At 54.1% G+C, this 11,436-nt stretch overlaps 2 long non-coding RNA genes across 6 annotated transcripts in view; one reads left to right on the top strand and one right to left on the bottom strand.

Annotated features, from left to right (window-relative positions):
• The window catches only part of LOC110257416 (uncharacterized), a 94,830-nt gene that overhangs the window by 46,754 nt on the left and 36,640 nt on the right, over positions 1–11,436 (bottom strand). The gene's annotated exons all lie outside the window — the stretch shown is intronic.
• Positions 3,551–10,947, top strand: LOC146395412 (uncharacterized). Of its 2 annotated transcripts, none has more exons than XR_014832817.1 (2): positions 3,551–4,500; positions 7,671–10,947. It is a non-coding gene; the product is annotated as an uncharacterized LOC146395412 (long non-coding RNA). The 2 variants fall into 2 exon arrangements; XR_014832818.1 differs by having other exon boundaries at positions 6,720–10,947.

Here is an 11,436-nt window from a genome sequence, read left to right as displayed (position 1 = left end):
CTGGGTCAGAGGTTACCAGCGTGCAGTGCGGGGGACACGGATCACGGACGGAAATGTATTATTCCCACTCCATTGTGTGACATTTTCTGCTTCCATCAAGAAGCCTCTCCATCTCCTCTGTCTGCTGCTCCCGAACCCTCAACCCCTCCCCCTTCACACCAGGCAGGCTGCGGGCTCGGAATCTTTGGGCAAAGTCTCCAGCCAGATTTCATAATGTTTCATTTCCGCTGCCTTTCTTTTCACGGTTCCCATCTATTTATTATGGCAAGGAAGAATGATTTTCCACTTCTGACCCTTTGTCAAGAAATCTATTACATTTTTTAAAAAGGCGAACCGATTTAGAAACAAATATCAAAAAATGACGTCGGCAGGAGGCAAAGGGAGCGAGTTGATCGAAGCGGTGCCACGTGCATCCGGTGAGGCTGGCATGGTGCATGTGTCCCCAAATGTGAGACGCAGACCACAGGACTTCCCCCACATTTAGGGTCTGTGCTGCCCAGAAAACAGATCAAGGTTTGGGGGAAGCCTGCGGAGTTGGAGGCGGGGCAGACAGGGGGCGAGAGTATTAAGGTCAAGACTCTAGGGCGGGGTCAGCTGATGGGGTTTCGGGAAGAAGGGACACAGTGTGGTTGGAATGAGAGGGGGGGCTCAGGGCCAGGCTCCGGGCAGGCGAGGCAGTGGGTGCCGTCCTTGGAGGAGAACGGCCCCCTCTTTGGGTTTTGTCTGTGGCCGCCCTGGGAACCGGCCCTCCTTCTCTGTCAACACAGATCCTTCTAGAGAGGGAACTGCCCCTTGGTTCCAGAGCAGCCCAGAGCCACAGACACCAAAGTCCTGGAGCCCCAGGCAGGTGGCCTTCACAGCAGGGAGAGGCAGGGAGGCTGCCTGCCTCGGGCACCTGGATTTTCTGGCCCCTGCTGCATTCTCCCTGTGGCCCAAGGAGGAGTGCATCACCAGCCAGACTTTTGGGAAACAGAGGCTCAGGTGTTAACGATTTTGCCTGGAGCTGCAGTAAAGAGCCTCCTGCTGCCCAGGCTGGCCACACCCTCTGTCCCTGGGGTGCAGTGATGCTGGGGTGGGTGTGGGGGTGGGAGTGCGGCCCTGCCCACCTCCACCATCTGACAGGGAAGCTGCCCATCTTCTCCGCTGTGCGAGGCGGGGACTGGCCAGGCTGGGATTTGAGGCATTCAGGGGGCGCAATACCTGACACGCTCATGCATGACCAGGTCCTCCCGTGTGTTCGTTTTCTGACAGCTTTATGGTATAAATTGTATCCCCTAAAATCCAGCCCTTTTGAGTGGACAATTCAAAAGTTTTTAGTAAATTTTCTGAGTTGTGCAACCACTGCCACATTCTGTTATTAGAACACTTCCTTCTCCCCATAGAGACGCCTCGTGTCCCCCCGCCCCAGTCACTTCCCACCCCCCACCAGCCTCCTTCTGTCTCTGAGATGTCTTCTCTACACGTTCCATGTAAGTGGAGTCATGTGACACGGAGTCTTTCCTCCCGCCGGTTCTAACCCGCACTCAGGCTCTGGGGGGCAAAGCCCTTTTTGTGGGAACTGGGGAAGCGCCTCGGCCCTCAGTCGGCTTGGTCCCTGCAGCCCCCCAGGGAGGATCCAGAAGGAGCGGGGACCTGCGCCCTGCTCGCCTCCCGGCTTTCCTCCCCCACCCCTCACCTCCTCCACACACGGGAGGACGCTCAGCCTGGCAGGACCGCCCAGAGGGTCCTTGGGGTGGGGTCATTAGGAAGGCAGCAGGGCCAGCCCAGACCCCCTCCCCCTCTAGAAATGTAAGCCACTGACTTCGGCAGCCTGGTTCCTGGCCCGTCTGTGGGGTTCCCGGAGCAGGGGCTCCGCTTCCAGAAAGGACCATCAGATCCTGCTTTCCCTGTGCCAGCGTCTTCAACGCCGAAGGCCAGTTACTGCAGAGAACATTTAGCGATTAATTTGCTTCCCAAATTGTCGGTCAATAAATCACAGAGAAGGTGGTTTCCCAGAAGAGTGTTTCGGGCCCACGAGGCACAGCCCCAAATTTTGAAGCCAAAGCAAATGCACAGATTAAACGCCTCGCCGCCACCCCAGACCTCTGCCTAAGCTCCATTTTAATCCCCTACCCCCCATATATATCTTTTTTTCTTGTAAGAACCAATTACATCCCATTCCTAACGTTGCGATGTGGGCTGCGCCCGCACCTGCCGAGAAGAGGTGGGAGAGGCAGCTCCATCACTTGACTGGAGCTCGGCATAAACTTTAAAAACTTCGCCTACTCCTAAGCAATACTGTTCACTTAATCCCAGGTGGGAGGGCCAGAAACATTGTCTAACACCCACAGATCAATAAACCCAGAGCCATGAAAAGAGAAAATCTCCACGTTCCATCACAAAGCTCCCCCAGCGGTGTGCAGACCTCACCGGGTTGGTGGTGCACCTGAAATCCTTGGCACAGCGTGGGCACACAGTAGGCGCTTAATAAATGGGGCTTCTTCCTGCAGCCCAGGAGCCATCTTCTCTGGAAGTCTGATTGCACCATCGGAACATCCCCCCAGCCCGCTGTCTGCCCACCTTGCTGTGCTGGCTCCCTGGTTCCTGCATCCCTGTGGGCTGCCTGCCATCACTCTGGGCCTGTGCATTTCCTGGGTGGCACGTGTGACAATCTGTCCTGTATGTTTAGCTGCCCTGGAACCCGCGGAATATCTGTCGCCACAATAGATGTCAGGCTCCCTGAGGGCAGGGAGTCTAGTTGCCTTCTTTACCAGGATTCCCGAGCCAGAAGAACAGTGCCTGGAGGGGAGGGGCTGCGTGGCAAATACTAGAGGGGAGAAGGGAAGGAGTAGGGCATGGAGACGACGGACTCAGAGCCTCCCGGACCCTGGGCTCCTGGTGGAGGCTGCGCAGGCTCTTCCTGGGGATGCTGACAGGTGCTCCCGGGCACCGAGAGGGAGGCCATGCTAGACAACTCAACATCCGCCCCCCCCCATACTAACATTTAAGATTTTTGCAGAATGTGAGGTCAGCTGTTTGCATTACTAAGGAAGATTATTAATAAACGGGACCCCGAGCCATTAAGAAGGGATTAAATGGTGCTGTGTTAACTAAGGCAGGGGCCCTGTATCAGCAATGACATCCATCAGGAGAGGCCAGAAGGAAGGAAGTCTGGGCGCTCAGAGGGGTCTCTGCGTCCCCTTAGCTGAAGGCTCACTCAGCTGGAACACCGTGTACCCTAAAAATGCCGGGCCCAGGGCCACGTTGCTGAGCTTCTAAGTGGTTTTGCTGATTTGGGATGTTCTTCCACCAGGCTCTCTTGAACTATTGATTAAAATCAGCAGCTTCCCAGGCAGTTCAGTTTTTCAATAATGCTAATTTTAGGAATTCATTAGGTGAGGCCTGACAGTATATCTGCTTCTAACGTGTATAATGAGCCAAGTCACCACACTGGATGACGCACGAACTCCGGGCAAAACAGGTAACCAGCTGCGCATCGCCCATCACCGTGGTACCCAGCTCGGAGAATGTGAGTCTGCCAGGCACCGAGACCTGCAATGACCCTCGTGCTGCCCGTCTCAGCGCCAGAGCGAAACTTTCCCCACGAGGACAGATGAGTCATCTTGTTTTTGAAGTTCTTGGTATTACAGAGATATTCTGCCCCAGACTGTCATCACTCATTCCAGAGTTTAATATCCTGCGACATCAGGAAGTTTTCCACAGTATCTAAATTAAATTCTTTCTCCTGAAGCTCAGCTCCATTTCCTTCTGAATAGAGAGCAAACTGCCAGCCACAACCATCTGTGCAATAACCAGAGATTCATAGATTTTTAGGATTATCTGATCCAAACCCTGCTTCCTGAAGGAAACCACATTTGTAGGTGGGCAAATGCCTTTCGCAAGACCACACGGAGAGAATGTGGTGCTGGTCTTAGAGTCCAAGAGAGACCCAGGCAGCTCTCGCCTGCCCCCGCCCCAAGACTGACCCCCCATCGCCCCACACAAGGGGTCTGAGGGGCAGGGTAGGACATGCACTGAGAAGCCTCAGGGAAGGAAATTGCTGTTGGCTTTGAAAGTATATGGAAAGCTGCCCAGCCTCCCTCGTAAAGAGAGCAGGCAAATGAGGCATCTATCAGATTGGCTGGAGCACAAATCTGTCAACATCCCGCCATCACCTGGCCTGGGGACACCTGACACCCGTGGACACGGCACCTTCTTAGGAGCCGTGGGCAACCAACCTCCATATTCCAATGGAAGATGGACACGCCCTTTCTGAGTCAGCAACTCCCCTTCTAGGAATTTGCCCTGCAGATATTCCCGCGCGGGAGACTACAGACACACAGAGATGCTGATGCACACACACAATCATTCTACACACATACATGCACACCTCATGATGGCTCCGTAAACTGCGGCTCTTCCATACACATCCACGGGCCACCCCAAGAACGAGTGAGTCATCGCTTATTGGGAGAAGCGAGGCACAGAAAGGGCACCGGAGACGCAGCCCTTTGCGTAAAGGTAAGAAGGGGTCCCTATGCCTAAATATGCATGGAATGTGCAGAGCCATGCCCATCCCTAGAAGGAGTCCAAGAAACTACCTGTTGTTTTTTTTTTTTTTTTTTTTTGAGGAGGGGACTGGACAACCAGCGGGGATGGAGACTGCATTTCCTTCATCCTCGTGTTGCTGGGAGTTGGTCGGGTGAGAGCGTTTCTGACGCAGCTCCATTACGCACAGGCTCGTGTTATGTGACAGAGCAAAGCTGACCACGGCCTTGAAAGTCACACAGGCCAGCCCCCGAGCTGGCTGCACCGGCGGCCTTGCGATGCTTACCGGCATCTAGGACTTGGTTTCCCCATCTGTAAAATGGGGAGAGTCTGGATGCCCTAAGGCCCCCAAGACAGGGATGTTCGTGGCTCCTCACGAGGCCTAGGGGAGAAGGCTGCTTGGCCAGCTGCCTGTGGAACCTGAATGCGGGTGGGTGGGGGATTTTCTTGGCTACTCATGACAGTCAGACACGAGTTTGTTTCTAAAGGTCTGGGCCACTGGGCACACGAAGCAGCTGCTCCCCTTGCCGACCTTTGAGCAGCCCCCAAGCCCCCCTCCTGTCCAGATGCCCACTCCCTGCCCCCTCAGCCCCCCTCCTATCCACACGCCATGCTGATCTGCCCTTGCTCCTCTGGACTGGCCAGAACGGGCGTGGCATCACTGTGTCCTCGCCTCAGCTCCCAACTCAGAACGGGCCCCACCCTCCATCTCATTGGCCCCCGACTGCCAACTTGCCTCAAGCCCACTCCATGTTTCAGAATCTTCTAGATCTTTCTTTTGGCATCTCCAAGACTCAAACACATAGGATTTGGGGATTTTAGGTCCGGGGAGCATCGTAAGGACGGTCTGGTGTGGGGGACAGGGTGTGCCTGGACCTCTCAGGGCTGGCACTCTTCCCGCTGCAGGGCTGTCTCCTCTGCTGTCCCCTGACTCCCAGGGGTGCCCTCTCTCAGCTTCTCCTGAGCCTGGCTCTTCCCTCACGTTCCCTCCCACCTCAGATGTCACCTCCCAAAGGGGTCCGCCTAGACCAGGGCCGCCAGGCAGCCACACTTCACCCCCTCCCCACGCAGCCTTCTCCCTCCCATCTGTGTCATCACACACCATCTTCGTCCCCGCAGAACAGAGGCTCCAAGAGGCCAGGGACCCGGGGCTGTCCGTCATGACAGGGTCCCGGCATCTTAGGCCCCTTAGAGCCCGCCGACGGTCTGCTAGAGGAGTCATGATGACCCCACACGCGAAATGCCTCGATCTCCCCTGAGGCGAGTCTGCGGTTTTGTGCCCCAGAACCTCCACGCACCCCCTCTGCCCTTCCAGCCTGGTGCCTGTCCCCATGCCTGGCACTCAGCACATCCTCCCCAGGCCGGCCTCCCCCACCCCATCCTCTCCCCCAGCTGCCTTCCGGGTCAGAGCCTGCAGCCCTGTTGGACGTCCACCCTCCACGTCCAGACACATGCCATGTCCTACCTCTGGATCTTGGCCTCTGCAGTTACACTGCAGACACTTCTCCCCTTCCCCGAACCACTCCCCTCTGCCTTTGGGGCTGACCGCCTCCCTCGTGGGGCGGGGGAGCCTGCCTGGCTTATCCAGGCCTCCGAGAAAACACTCCCTCCCTCACCTGTGCCGCCCGCAGCGATGCTTAGTTACAACGCGGTGTTCCTCTGACCGCTGTGGTCACAAGCACAGGGGTCTCGGGTAAATCCGGGACCCCCTTGCTGCCCTGCAAGGCACCATGGGAAAGATTTGAGCTTCCATGGGAAAGGCCCTGAGAAGCTCAAATCTGGAACCTCCTGGGCTCTTGGGCACGTTCCTCAAGTGCAGCTGGTTCTCCCGCTGGGTGTGGGGTTGGAGGGCAGATTTTCCCACCTGGTGGCTGTGACCACTAACTGAGGGAGTGAGTGGAGCATCGTGGAAAGCAATCAAGAAGCGGTTGTCGGAGCTCCTGTCCTACTAGTATCCATGAGGATGTGGGTTCGATCCCTGGCCTTATTCAGTGGGTTAAGGACTCTGTGTTGCTGTGGCTGTGGTGTAGGCTGGTGGCTGCAGCTCAGACTCAACCCCTAGCCTGGGAATTTCCATATGCTGCAAGTGCAGCCCTAAAAAGACAAAAAAAAAAAAAAAAAAAAAAAAAAGCAGCAGCAGCAATTGTCATTCACCCTCCTCCTCATCACTGTTTTTTATTTTTTAATTTTAGTTTTTCTTTTTATGGGCACACCTGCGGCATATGAAGTCAAACTGGAGCTGCTGCTATTGTCCACAGCAATGCGGGACCTGAGCCTCAACTGCTACCTACGCCCCAGCTAAACACTGGATCCTTAACCCACTGAGTCAGGCCAAGGATTGAACTCGCATCCTCAGAGAGACATTGTCAGGTCCTTAACCCACTGAGCCACGCTGGGAACTCCGCCATCATCATTTTTGACATGTCCACTGTGGGCATGCACAGGAAGGACCAGAGTAGTCTGCTGAGCTCAAAAGCTGCCTCAGGGGCTGTGAGAACAAGGCAGGACCAGCAAGCTGAGCTTTCCCTGTGCCTCAGGGTTTCGAAGGGTGGCAGGGGCTGGGGCTGCCCATCAGGATGGAGCGGGCAGTGGGGCCAGTGGATGCTGCTGGAAAGGGATCCATCGCGGTCACCTCTCCCTGAGCCCAGCAGCACCCTTCAGGGCCGGGCGCCGGCAATACGTGGTCCAGCCAACGACTGCACAGGTCATGACTACAGTCTCGATCTCCAGGAGTTGGCCTGGGGACCTGCTCTGGACCCTGTAGAGCAGGACACGGGGGCCATTGAGAGAAAGAGTGTCACTGGAGAACAGAGGGCTCCCACCACCACCCCCGGCCCCCGGTCCCCAGGTGATCCTTAACTGCTCTGCGTAAAACTGAAACTGAGGGCCTTGGAAGAACACCAGCCCAGGCTCCTCCAGGTGGCGTCCGGTCCTGCCATCCTCTTCTCCGCTACCTGCTGGCACGTACCTTCCTTGAGGACCTTCTGTCTCAGCTGAGAAAATCCTCCTCACATCCGTCCATTCCTTCCAACTCAGGCCATCGACTCTTTTCCTTTTTTCTGTTTTCTTTTTCACTTTTTCCAACAGAGCACCCCGGCTGGAAGCAGCCAAGCCTAATCACAAACTTGCCTTTCTTTTTGCAGATTAAGGCACAATGAGAGACCATACCATGAGAACAGCAAAAATCTAAAAGCCCATCAAGATGGTGAGCGGGTTGAGAAGGATGTGCAGAACCAGGAGTTCCCAGAAACCGCTGACAGGATGCGAAAGGGCACGACCAACCCTGGACTTCTGGACAGTTGCCGACAGAACACGACGCAGCAATTCCGCTCCTGGGAACTTACCCCGAGGGGAATGAAAGCCCACGACGGGGTATTCAGGGCGGCTTTACCAGCAGCGGCTCCCAAGTTGGAAACAAGCCAAAGACCTCTCCATCGCAGAGTGGTAAACAGACGGGGGCGTGTCCGCACAACGAAATGGAGTCACACCAGAAAAAGATAACAAGTTTCTGACGCAGATGCAGATCTGGACCATTCTCAGAAGCATGCTGACTGAGAGAGGCCCGCCGGGAACACACGTCTCTGTGTCGGATCAATTACACGAAGTCCAAGAACGGGCAGGATTAGTACAGGGCACCGGCAGTCAGTACACTGGTTGCTTCTGGGCAGCCACGGTCGAGGGGACAGGTGGACGTGGGTGGGGAGGAATCATGTGGGAGGGGAGGGGGGAATTCCTGGGATGAAGAAAATGCCGTATGTCCTCGTTGGGATGCTGGTCACAGGGGTATACACCTAATCACATGCACAGGGCTGTAAACTTAAAAATGTGAGCATCCTACTGAAATAGACCTCAAACCAAAAAGCGGGGTGGAGGGGTGGGGAGAACCACACCTCCCAAGGCCAGATTTCCAGCCTGGCCCCTGCATCCATGTGACCTAACCCTACACGGCACTAATTGTACCCGCCAAGACCCCATCGGCAAGGTGTCCTGTGCTCCAAATGCACCCGCTTGAAGAGTGCACCCATCCCTTAAGCAGCTGGGGGCACCAGGAAAGCGGGAGATAATTTAGAGCTGTTGTGATGCGGTGGTTGATATGTACGGAACTGGTTTGTACACACAACACTTCTAGGTATGTCATTGCCTAATAAGGAGAAAGTTATGCGTGTCATTCCTCGGCCTTGGAATTCCTGTCGGAGCAGTTTGTAGAGGCCCAGGAGGGTCTGCTTTATCAGTGGTGGAATTTTGTTTATGGGGAGGAAGGTACCCTGGACCCACCTGCTGGGCTGATGGAAGGATTAGCTCTTGGGTGATGGATGCAAAGAACGGCTTAATTGCTCCCAAAGGTGAGGTACTTGCTGCACCCTAGCTGGCCTGAGGAGGAGTCACTTTTGGTCTTGACCTGCCACACACCCCTATTTCTGTCTTTCTAGGGCCGCACCCACGGCAGATGGAGGTTCCCAGGCCAGGGGTCTAATTGGAGCTATAGTCACCGGCCTACGCCATAGCCACAGCCATGCTGGATCCGAGCCGCACCTGTGACCTACACCACAGCTCATGGCAACGCCGGGATCCTTAACCCACTGAGCGAGGCCAGGGATGGAACCCGCATCCTCATGGATCCTAGTCGTGTTCATTAACCACTGCGCCACGGCGGGAACTCCCACACATCCCTATTTCCGGATGGTTAATTATTCTTCCCCTATCTCTTGGTTGCATTTCCTCCTTCTGACAACTTCCTTCTTTTTTAATATTATAGTTGATTTACACTGTTGTGTCAATTTCTGCTGTACAGCTCCGTCGTACATATATTTCCATTCTTTTTCTCATATTATCTTCCATCACGGTCTATCCCAAGAGACTGGATATAGTTCCCTGTGCCATAGCATAGGGTCTCATTGCTCATCTATTCTAAATGCAACAGTTTGCATCTACCAACCTCAGATGCCCCGTCCATCCCATTCCCTCCCCCTCGGCAACCACAAGTCTGTTCCCTACGTCTGTGAGTCTGTTTCTGTTCTGTAGAGAGGTTCATTTGTGCCATAGTTTAGATTTCACATACGTGATATCATGTGGTATTTGTCTCTTTCTGACTTGACTTAGTATGAGAATCTCTAGTTGCATCCACGTTGCTGCAAATAGCATTATTTTGTTATTTTTTATGGCTGAATAGTATTCCATTGTATATATGTACCATATCTTCTTAATCCACTCATCTGTGGATGGGCATTTGGGTTGTTTCCATGTCTTGGCTATTGTGAATAGTGCTGCAGTGAACATATGGGTACATGTATCTTTTTGAATTTTGGCATTGTCCTGATAGGTGCCCACGAGTGGAATTGCTGGGTAGTTCTATATTTAGTTTTCTGAGGTACCTCCACAGTGGTTGTACCAATTTACATTCCCACCAACAGCGTAGAAGGGTTCCCTTTTCTCCCCACCCTCGCTGGCCTTTGTTATCTGTGGACTTAATGGTGTCCATACCTGTGGGTGTATGAGGTGCAACCTCATTGTAGTTCTGATTTGCATTTCTCTAATAATTGTGATGTTGAACATTTATTCACGTGTCTGCTGGCCATCCGTATGTCTTCTCTGGAGAAATGTCTATTTAGGTCTTCTTCCCCCTTCTGACAATTCCAAAGAAGCTCCCTTCTCAGGGGAGAAGGGTGAAGCCCCGGAACACTCGGCAGGAATCTGCCAAGTCCAAGCCGGGGAGAATGACAGAGCCTGTCACCTCCTTGCTCATTGACCCCCAGGCCCACTCTGACCCTGCAAATTCTCCATCTCCCGTCCTCTGGAAGTCTCTGCTCACGTGTCTGCCCAGACTCTTGTTGCCTCCGCACTGGCTGAATGTCCTGGGTGGTTTACCGTTTAAAGTGGGCGCATCTCTGAACACCTAACAGTCTGCACGCTTGACCCTGGCCCTCATCTGAGGTCTTCACAGCATGGAGTTCAGGGCTGAACTGATGTGCGGGAGGAGGCTCAATACTATGGATTTTGATGGACTGATTGGCCTGCACCCCATTGGCCATCTGTTTTATGACTCTCCTGGGGCAGACACTCTTCCTGATTCGATTTTTACTCCATCAAGGAGGGACGCTGTGTGTGAGCCCGCTGTGTCAGCTAAAGATCAAACTCTAAATAATGTTTAGTGTCTGCTCTGGAAGCATGCATGCTGAGCCTAGATCCCAGGCTGGCGAGGTGAGCCTGTGAGATGTCAGAATGTCAGCCACCCCACGCAAGGGACACACACTGGGAGGGCCAGCAAATCAATTAAAAGGACAGTCATTAGCACCTGGGTGAAGGCGGCTGATGAAGGGGTAGAGATTTTTTGCTCAACTGCAAGGTCATTTCACCTCCGTCGATCTATTGACCGCTTTCATCCCCGGAATCAAACAATAAAATGTGTTACCCGAGTGAAAACGCAGGGGTAAAATATCTTTGCGGCTCAAGGATGGCTTCCCAGATGTCAACTAGGAAAGCAGGGGAGGGAGGGCAGAGGCAGACGCTTTGGAATTGCTCCACCTGTCCTGACCGCTGGGAAGACGTTCCCAGCAGGAGCTCAGGCTTGTGAGGGCTGAGGCTGAGAGCCTTCCCGGGGGAGGACTCTGCTGTAGCACACTTGGCTCGTCATGAACTTGGGCAACACACGTGTGGAGGGGAGGGGTACCCATCTTCTTAGTCGGGGGTGGACCCACCTGCCCATGGTCGTTTCTTATTTGCTGTTACAGCCACTTCTTTGCCTCTGCTTCAACGCCCTCTTCCCACTTCTCAGGCTCTCAGCGGGGCTGGGTTATTCTTTTTCTTTCTTAGTCCTTTAAAAAACTATGTGCTTTGGGGAAGTGGGTGGAGCTACCCTTCGCATAGGAAATAAACCTGCCATGGTGACATCAAGCTCAGATCCGTCCTTAG

This window comes from Sus scrofa, chromosome 17 (genome assembly GCF_054392235.1).
Source record: "Sus scrofa isolate SSC_HxYL_T2T_F1_AM1 chromosome 17, Sscrofa_HxYL_maternal_Yorkshire_Landrace_v2.0, whole genome shotgun sequence".
Lineage (NCBI taxonomy): Eukaryota > Metazoa > Chordata > Mammalia > Artiodactyla > Suidae > Sus > Sus scrofa.
Note: the sequence above shows the minus strand (reverse complement) of the source record. Positions and strands in the feature narration are given on the sequence as shown.